General features: G+C 32.9%; 1 pseudogene; it reads left to right on the forward strand.

Moving 5' to 3' along the window:
- Positions 1-1,991: 1,991 nt before the first annotated feature.
- Positions 1,992-2,801, forward strand: LOC134263219 (pinopsin-like; annotated as a pseudogene).
- Positions 2,802-10,933: the final 8,132 nt, after the last annotated feature.

Here is a 10,933-nt window from a genome sequence, read left to right on the forward strand (position 1 = left end):
ATGTCACTGTTAATACTTCTCTCTGCCATGTTGATGATGGAACCAAAAACTTCAAGTACTATTATTCCATACGTAGGAGTTTTGCTTCCCTTTATATTATTTTTTTATTTTTTTAAATGTAGAATTTTTGAGAAATATTTTTGATAATTATTGATTTTTTTCCATATATATGTTAATTATTTATATGATAGTTATTTGGCTCATACAGTGGACCTTCAGATATCCGGACGCCTGATATCTGGATGCTTCAGTTTCCGACCGATTTTTCATCTGAACAAATTTCTGTCTTGTTTAACTAGTAATTCAGGTATTCATATATCCGGACAAATTGACTAGGAACCAAAGTGTCCGGATAAATGAGGTTCTATTGTATTTATTTTCTCTGTGTGTGAAAAGAAGAGATGCATATCTCGATATAAAATCAAAAATTGAATTCAATTAATCACTTGATAAATAGACATTTTCACAATGATGTATTTGTTTGTATGTTTCATTGATTTCATTTGGGGGTAATATTTTTTTAAAGTTAAATATGTGTTGAAACAATTATAGGTTCGTAAAAAAGATTCTTAAGCACAGAAGTTAGCACACTGTTCATTAAAAAAAATGAAAGTAAAGGTCTTTGATATTGACCATGTTGTAGGCTACCAAAAAGTATAATTTGCTAATATAGTAGGGAAGGTTTGATTTCATATATTTTTAGGCGGGTGTTTATTAGGTAGAGGTGCAATTTGCCGGCCCTATACTTTTGATGAAAGCAGAACAAAATACAAAAGGCGGAATTCCATATAAATTATAATTTTTACGTAAATTAATCATCCAAGTTAAGTTTTACAAAAATTAGCGATAAAAGAACATTTAAATGCAATGAAATATAAGGATAAAGTCAACTGCCATGTTAATTTGTTTCCATATATTTTTGTTCCAAAAAACGTTTGGTTTTACAATGATATATTGTGTGTTTAAAAACCGTTGTGGCAATACTGTATTTTATTCCTATGATTTGAATTTTGCAAGAAAACACTTTGTTTTAAAATGATAGTTTTAAGCAGGCAATGCATTAAAGAAAAAGTTTGAATCAGAAAATCAAGAACCTTTAATACAAGGTTCTTAACATAACATGTTCTGTTTATGATATTTGTATGTACATTTAAATAATTTTTTACAAATAATTTTGCAAATGCAATAATGTTTGTTCCAAAAGGGAAATATAACAATAAACTTAAACATTATTAATTATGTTAACCAAATCTGAGAAAAAAATATATAACAAACAAGCATACGAGAGTCCCTAAGCGGGTCCTAATTTTCTTATCAGAAACTGGTTGGGAACATTAATTTAGAGCATTAAAAAAATCAATGACGCAGAACGAAATTCAAATTTGATCTGTAACTCATCAATGTACTTTCACTAAAAAAAATCAGCTCAATATCTGCAAGCTTAAAGAAGAAAGTACGGAAAACCAAGTGGAACAGACAGACAGATGAACAGACTAAAAGGAAACATAAAGTCTCTTCCGGATTTACTTGTATTGGAATAAAATATTGATTTCGAATCATTTATTTGAAAATGTCAAGTCCTATGAATACCATAACAGACGTGTCATTTTATGATCTTTACTGAAACCAGACATCCGCCCAGCGCTAATATGAGCATAAAGAAGGCAAAACATACTTAAACGAGTTATTTCCTTCAAATCAATTTTCGAAGACCATATCCCAATATTCCGTGTATTGATTAGAAATTTCCTTTTCTGAGTCTTTTTTTTTATTTGTTTTTGTTTATTATTAATAGCAAAGAGAATACGAGCTACTAAACTCTTCCCTGTGTCGATCGGAAAAAATCTTTTCCGTTTTGGTTTCCTTTATATAGAGGAAGGAAATAAATTGAATAATCATCTATAAAAATAATCTTAAATTTTATTTTCATTCCTGTCAATAAAAGGTTCAAGATAATTGAGTTAGTTTTTTTCTTTACTTCTCATTCAGACATGGCAGAGTTTTTGTCCAAAGAATACGCTGAGTATCTTATTCCGTCTACAATAATACAACTGATTATCGGAACCTTTGGGCTTCTTTGAAACAGTCTGGTTCTTTTAATGTACACTAAATACATAGAGGACAATACAGGCTGTCGATACTTCATACCAATTCTGGCTGTTGTCGATCTTCTGGGATCTGTTTCGAACGTTATTCAGTTTCACTTTGATAACACTATGAGATACATCTACCCCGGTGTATTTTTGTGTAAATCGATGTCATTTTTAATTGTGCTGACCGGAGGATTTTCCGGTCTCTTGATTCTTGCTATAGCTATGCAGAGGTTTCTGCTCATCTGCCGTCCTTTGGGTAAACGACTTACTCCAAAAATGTGCAGAATTATAACCGTTGTTATATTTTGGATTTCTGTCGGATATGCAGCGCCAGTTTTGAAATTCAAAACAATATCATATCAAATCGAATCACTCAATATCACAGGTGACGTATCTTTCTGTCATATCGATGACGGTACTAACAATTCCAGTGCTATTTTAGCATATCTAGGGAGTTTGCTACTGATTACCTTTATCAACATTTTCATCACATCCGGTCTTTACATTCCGGTGATTAAAACCGTTTATAAAAGACTTCCCCATGCTAAACAATATCGACCAAATAATATACAAGATAGCAGCAGCCATGCCGTATCCACCGATATCAAAATGGTAAGTGTGGGAAAAGTAACGATAGAACAAAATTCACTTTCAACTGATGAGGAAAATCGGAACACCTGTAAAAAAAAAGAAAGGTCCGGAACATAATTCTAGAAGGAATATCAGTGTCATGTTTTTTGTGATTATTATTGTCTACATAATTTCGTATGTGACGTCACTAGTTACACACATCTACGATTTCGCAAGCACATGGGAAATAAAAGGGTACGAACGGAATATTTACGTTCTCTGTATTCGTTTTCAATTGATAAATCACATTGCAAATCCATATATTTACTGGTTTTATGATCTCAAATTCAGAGAGGAACTTCGAAGAGTTTTCTGCCGAATCAATTGACAATTGTGGCTTTTAATCTCAAATATATTCGATAAAGTTTCAAATGGAAACAGTATAGTTAATGTTTTAGTTGCATTTCCTGAAAACGTATTTGCGATTTGAAAATTTACCCTTTAAAATATGATTAACAATGATCATTATTTACTTTGAAGAAAAAATAAGTTACATTAAGGTACAATTTGGCTTGCAATGAACAAGCTAGTTATCAACAGCTGTAAAAACATTGATTTTGAATTTGAAATTTTGTACAAAAGGAGGGGGTTAATATAAATCTACTAAAGAAATGAATACCGAATAATTTTATTGTTGTCTTGTGTGTATTATCATTTTCGTAATTAATTTTGATTAATGTCATTGATTGTATAATACAATTTTCTACAAAAAAAACTTGCCATTTGGCAAAATTTGAAAACTCTTCAGGCTTCTTTTTAAGTTTCAATCATGGCAAAATTATTGTGATATTGTATCAAATCAAAGAATGATTTCTGCTTTTGAAATGAATTTCACGAACATTAGCAACATAGGAAAAACATGCTTTAGCTCAAATCTACATTAAAACATTTTATTCTCTCAAACATGTGACAGGGTTATTATTAATTTAAAAGGTTTTTGTCGGAGAGTTTCAATAGTTTGAACTGCATTCAAAAACCAAAAAAAACTTTTGAAGATGTGAAGAAAATTGTCGTAAGGAAGCAAATGTCATATATATTTAGATACACATGTATATTTTACGAGATTCATTGGAGATAAGGTAGATTTATGTCTACTGAATTTATTTTAATGTTTTTCTTCAGCTAAGAAGCCATGAATTGTATTTTGTGGCGAAAGGATTTTCAGAAGAAATTGATAATTTTTTCCCTTCTGAACTTTAAATAGTACTGTTAAGGACAGATGATACAAACAATTTTTTTTCTTTGAAAAAGATTAAAAATCATGTCACAAGTTTAGAAAAGTGCATGGTCCTAAGAATTTTTTCTCCTGAGAACTGGAAAATGAAATAGACTTGGAAAATATTAGTAATATTTCAATGAAAAAACAAATATAGACAAATCACATTCAGTAAAGGTTTACAGGAGAAAACAAATTTCAGAAAATATTACATGGTGCTAAAAGTGTAATATAAACTTTAGAAAAATATACTAAGCCAGATGAATTTTAAGAGGAAGATCAAAATGACAAAAAATTAGCAATATCACATAGGCTATTTTTTTACCATTTTTTTTCCTAATATAATTCACCTGGCTTGGTATATTTTTTCAGAAATCTGACAAATGAATGTGCAGTAGTCTGCATTTTCTCATCGCCCTGTCGTTGCATTAAGAGCACTCGCTATCAGCCCAAGTGGTGTTCAAATATTACCCCGATCAAGGGCCTTCTGCCCTCGGACTAATGTGGAGTTTGAGGGCTGATATGACATACGATATTCATTTTATCATGTTGTATTCTATTTATCATATATTTAATATACCTTATAAACGAGATTTTTTTTTCATTTTTCTTGAAAATCTAATAGAGCCAATTTTAGGTACCTGAAAAAATAGACTACAGATGTGATTTAAGAATTATTTTACATGAATATTTTTTTAATCAAGTAAATTAACTTTTAAACTTTGTACAAACTTTTCTTCCGGTTTGATATGGATTTTTACACGCTTGTCCAATATGTGGTATGGATTTTTTGGAACGATCCTTAATATGGAGTATTGTGACTTAATGTTTGTCACACGGTGCAGAATCGGTGTATCTCCTTGTAAGAAGATGATTTATATGATATTTTAACGCTTGAAAGAATTGTATATTGCATGAAAAGATATATTAAGGAAAATAGAAAAGAGAAAGATGAAATGACATGATAAAAATATATAAATAGAAAAGTATTCAACAATATTTTTATATTCTCAAGTCAGTAATGGGGTTTAAAAAAAAGATAAACAAAGGCGGAAGAGAAAGGCAACGAATCAAAATATAAGATTTTAAACAATGTCTTTACAAAATTACATGCTCAAAATAAAAAAGAAACTCTTTTCAATTTTTCTTACCCGGTATGTTAATTTTTTAGCGAAAGGGAAATCAGTATGATTAAAAAATTTAATAGAAAAACTTCCTCACACAGACAAACGAATTAAGCATGAGCATGGTCTACATATGAGAAATTTCGAAAACGATATGAATGAATTATTGTCAAATAATATGATGAAACAGGAATATCAGCAGTCTTGTTTAATGTCATCATTTCGTAAGTTCTATGGTCGATACAATGACCTTGTCAGCAAATACAATTTATCGTTGAGTCAAATGCTGACTGACTTTTTTCATACTAATTGTAAGTTCTTATTCGTACACTGATTTAACAACGGTTTTTCTTTCATAACAGTATAAATAATTATTTTTGATCATGACAAAGACTACACGGGGGGTGATAGGGGATGCTCACTCCTTCATGGCACATGATCCCACCTGATATTTTGGAGGTCTTGTTTGGTCTGTTTAATTTTATGGATATTTGATCTTAAATACTGTTCTTTATCTCCATATACATGTTTTATTTTAGACCAAGCGGATCATCCATAAGAAAGAAAATATATATAAGCCTAAAACCGTTCACGTAGCTCAGTCGGTAAAACGCTCGCTCCGTGATCGGGAGGGCGTGAGTTCGAATTTCGGCCGCGACTGACCTAGGTCATCCTTCGGACAAGACCATAAAAGCCGAGGCCCCGTGTCTGGGCAGGCGTTGGCACAATAAAGATCCCTCTCTGCTCAATGGCCCTGAGTGCCGAGTAAAGGTCAAAATTTGAAGCCCTTCACCGGCATACGGAGATGTCTCTGTATGAGTGAAAAATTCTCGAGAGGGACGTTAAACAATATACAATCAATCAAACAATATAAGCCTAGACCGAGACAGAATTCGACATTGATCCTGATGCACAAGGACAAACTAAAACACACAATCACACGCGTTACTTATACCTCTCCCATTCCGTTGCGAGGGCAAAAGTGAAAAAAGTCGAAAATATTGTGTTAATATCTTATTGTACACTTTTGACATGTCTAATTATTAAATGTTCTTAATCATAAATATGAATGTTAATTATGAAACTGAACACATTAAGGTGTGTCATATTCCTCTACAATACAAAATATCAACATCTTAAGATGATATTTCAACGATGGAAATATCTCTTTTTTAGGTGATCTGAGTATACTCAGATGACCTATTGCTATCCGTTTTTGTCCGTCGCCTTCGTCGTGCGTCAACATTTGAACATTTTAAGCTCCTTCTCTGAACCACTTAACCAATTTCAACCAATTATGGCATATAGCATCTATGGATGACGGGGATGAAGGGAAACAAGAACTGTAAATGTCATTGTCTCAGCCCCCTGGGACCTTTGTGCTGGGGCCACAACCACAAAAATGAGTGTAATAACTACCTTCTTCCAAAATGGTTAACTTTAGGGCCCTGCGTCAGGGGTACTTGGTGTACATAGTCTGAAAATAATCTAAAATGCTTTGGAAGCTGCTCCTTGGTATTAATCAACCATTAACCGTATAAAAAATGTTGATGAAACATGTCCCCAGGTGCTCAACTGATTATAAATTGGAAATGCAATTTATCTTTGACACTCTGATCTACCTCTTGGTATTAAGTAACCAAAGTAAACATGCTAGGTGTATAGTTATGATAAGCAATGGTGTCTCTTTCAAAGTTGTTAATTTCATGGCCTCTGGTTTAAAATATGAATCAAATTCAATTGTTGGAATGTTTTTACATGATACTCATGTGTCCTATAAGACCCTTGGGTCTCCTGTTTCTTCAGTGTTATGAATGCAAACACAGTGCAGATATTATTCTAGGACTGTTTGTAATGTATTTCATACTATGGATCCGAACAAATAAAATTAACATAGATTGAGAATATGACAAACCCTCAAATATCAAACAATATACTCAAAGGGTTTTTTTATGCGCCCGAATTTATTCGGGGCGTATATTATTTTTGTCCTGTCTGTTTGTTTGTCTGTTTATCTGTTTGCCTGTTTATCTGTTGTCTGTTTGTCTGTCTGTTGTCAACTTTAACCTCGTCATAACTTTTAAACCGTGAGAGATTGAGACTTCATATTTGGTATGCATACTCCACTAATTAAGTACTGCTGACGTCAAAGTCAATGACCTTGTACTTTGACTGTGACATATATGCTAAAAATAGGGGTTTTTTTTAGACTTTCGCCATTACTTTTGAACCATAGACTATAGCGACTTTATATTTGATGTGCATACTCCACTGATCAGGCTTTCAAATGACACCAAGGACAATGATCGTGTGACCTTGACTTTTATCTACTTGCTAAAAAAATTGCTTTTTAGAACGTTGTCGCCGCCGGAAACATAGTGTTCCACAAGCACATCTTGCTTTATTCTGAGTTCACTGCGGTTATTTTTCTTCAATAAGAGAATTAGAATTACAAAATCAAGGAAAGGTTTCTTGTTTAAAAACCATCTCATATAATGTAAAAGAATATTGACGGAGATATTTCTTTACAAATCTGATTCGCACAAGGAAATTTGTATCAATATTTCATATAACACAATGCGACAGATTAATTTGAATCTGATATACTGCCGTCTACATCACCTTTGCCCTTAAAATTAGAAGTCCACAATTCAATACAGGTAATCTGAAAACGCAAATATATTCCTTTACTTTTCCACCTCTGCTTCTGAAAAGAAAACAAAATAAGAGTAGTGTATGATAAGTGAGCCGCCTGCTTTATGAATCCTTATATTTGTCCAGGAAAATAAATTGCTTTGATTTGGAATAAAACTATTACAAGTGAAAAAAACTACGCCCCGTTTAGATATAAGTGTGCGTAAGAAAAAATTATCGTATTTCCCTTTAAAACCCCGGTATACTTAGCTTTAACTTCATTCAAAGGTTGACAAAAGAGGATACAGTGCTTTTTTTCTTATAGTTTTACTATGTCGGATTCTCAGATTTTTTCCGAGATGCTCTCGGAAAAACTACTTCCAAACACAGCACTACAGTTAATCGGTGCTGTCTTCGGAATACTCGGAAACTCTCTTGTTATTTTGTTGTACATGAAATATATAGAAGATCGAACACTCTCGAGATATTTCATTCCAGTTCTGGCTATTGTGGATCTTCTGGGATGTGTGTCGAATGCGACCCAGTATCACTTGGATAATACTAGGCGCTTCAACTACCCCAGTGACATTCTGTGCAAAACAATGTATTTTTTAATTTTATTTGCTGTAGGGGTATCTGCTCATTTGATCCTTGCGATAGCATTTCAGAGATACTTGATCATCTGCCGTCCATTTGGTCAGCAAATGACAACAAGAATGTGCAGAATTTTCGTTTTAACCATATGTCTAGTCTCCTTTGGCTACTCGTGTCCATTATTCAAATTTATGGGAGCTTATATCACGAGACTCGATGAGGAAAATGTAACTTACTCCATAGCTGTGTGTACTTCTCGGGCTGGTACTGATGAAAACACGGTTATGTTAGCTTATTTAGGAAGTCTTCTATTTATATATTTTATCAGTTAATATTTTGATTATTTCTGCCCTGTATATTCCTTTAATACGAACTATGCATAGAAAACTCTCACCTGGCAGACAAAATAATTTTAATTACCCAGAATCCAATTCCAGTGCTTCATGTACAGAGAGACAAATTTCCGCTATGGATAAAAATGAAATTGAGCTTCAAGAAAAGAACCCAGGACAAAATATCAAAGAACATCCTAAGAACACAGTTGTTGACAGTGACAGAAAACGGAATGCGAGACAGAGAGTAACTGCCATGTATTTCGTCGTCATTATTGTATACGTGGTTTCCTTTATGACATCACTGGTAACACATATATACAATTTCGCAGATGAAAAAAACCCGGATCTTACAGGTTTTAAGTTAAATATTTATGTTTTCTGTCTCCATTTCAACATTTTCCATCATATTGTTAATCCATACATTAATTGGTTCTTTGACATAAAATTTAGACTCGAACTTCGGAAATCATGTTACCATTTCATTTTCAGACGGAACAATTTATAATCTGTGATATCAAATTAAATTCATGGCTGATATAATACTTTCTGTGTCTCTGTGTAAATTTCTATAAAAGAAGTGAATAATATCCTCATATACATGTATATATCTTCTTTTGAATTTAATTTGTTTCAATTTCATCGTAAAATTTATATTTTTTTCAATAAAAATGAAACTCGTAAATTTACTGACCTTGACATTGGTCATTTGCAAATTTATATATATTATTAAAAACATTCTGATTGTACAAACAAGTACTCTTAATTTGACATTAAAATGATACTTGAGTTTCTGATTGACAATATCTGGTTTATGTGGTTTATTAGAAATCTATTAAAATTCCAATAGGTACCAATTTTGCCCCGCTATTAGCAGACCTATTTTTTGTTCATATGTAGCATATGAAAGCTTATGTTATCCCTTATTTATGAAGCAATATACCATCGTCACCTACATACAGAGTTTATATATCTCAGTTGATTAGATATGCAAGAGCATGCTCTACGTTTGAACAATTTCTAACCGATATAATTTATTGACAAACAAGTTGATGAAACAGGAATATCAAAAGTCTCGTTTAAAGTCATTATTTTGAGATTTATGGTCGATACAATGACCTTGTCAGGAAATACAATCTCTCATTGAGTCAATTGCCGACTGACATTTCTTTATACTTATTGTTAGTCCATTATTATACACTGAATTTACCACAGATTTTTCAGTTTTTTCCCAATCATGACAAGGAAAAAACGGCGGGTGTGACCGATCGGCAGTGGATGCTCACTCCTCCATTGCATCTGATGCCAACTCTGATGTTTTGGAGGTCCGCGTTTGATCTGTTCTTATTTTGTATTACTTTATGGACTTTTGATCTTGATTACAGTTCGTCATCTAGATGTTTCATATGATTGAAATAGAATTTTGCAGTTCAAAATTACATTGTAACTGATATCAATTATTTAATTTCTATCTTATCCAGTGAATTTCTCGAATTAGATCTTCTTATTAAACAGTTCACGGTTGCTCAGTCGGTAGACCGCTTCCTTCTGAAGGTTCTGAGTTTGAATCTCGGTTTGACTGACCTAAGTCGATAAAAAAAATAGGAAGCAACTGTTTCTTGGCCATGCGCGGGTCCTTCGAATTAGACTTTAAAGACCGAGGTCCTCTGTCACGGAAGGCGTTGGCACGATAAAGTTCCCTCACTGCTCAATGGCAGTTGAGTCACATGGGCTACAGTCCTAAAAATTTAGAGCATAAGAAAGGGTATATACTTTGCATTTGGACTTGTTAGAATGTTGGGATTAGATGTCTATGTGAAGTAAACATCCCGTGTTCACCTGTCTCACCCGGCGTTAGCCAGTGTATTTATAGGGCTCGGGGATGAAAACACACAACGAGTTGGATAAAATCATATCCACAACCAAATCATGGGAGATTCTTTTTATCCCATGTTTGATGCTTCGCAATCAATGTTTTACACAGTTTTTTTTATCTATATAGGACACCACTATATTTGACTTCATTACGCTTACGCATAACGCATTGTGCGTCACAGCTGTGGGATACGAAAACGATATCACAAGAGCTATATCCACAGAATAAAGAGGTAAACATGGGATGAAATATCGTAAAATGTTATTTTCACATCAACAACTAACTTTTTATTACATTCTAGTTTTAAAAGCTGTTTATGAATTCGTTTAATACATATTGTACCGGGTATTATACACGTACATGTGCATTTTGTTACATTAAATTGTAACGATCGCAGAATAAACAATACTATGTGATGATTTTAACATCAACTA

The sequence above is a fragment of the Saccostrea cucullata genome, unplaced genomic scaffold (assembly GCF_032062105.1).
Source record: "Saccostrea cucullata isolate Sc308-1 unplaced genomic scaffold, CSIRO_AGI_Scuc_v1 ctg1595, whole genome shotgun sequence".
Taxonomy (NCBI): Eukaryota; Metazoa; Mollusca; class Bivalvia; order Ostreida; family Ostreidae; genus Saccostrea; species Saccostrea cuccullata.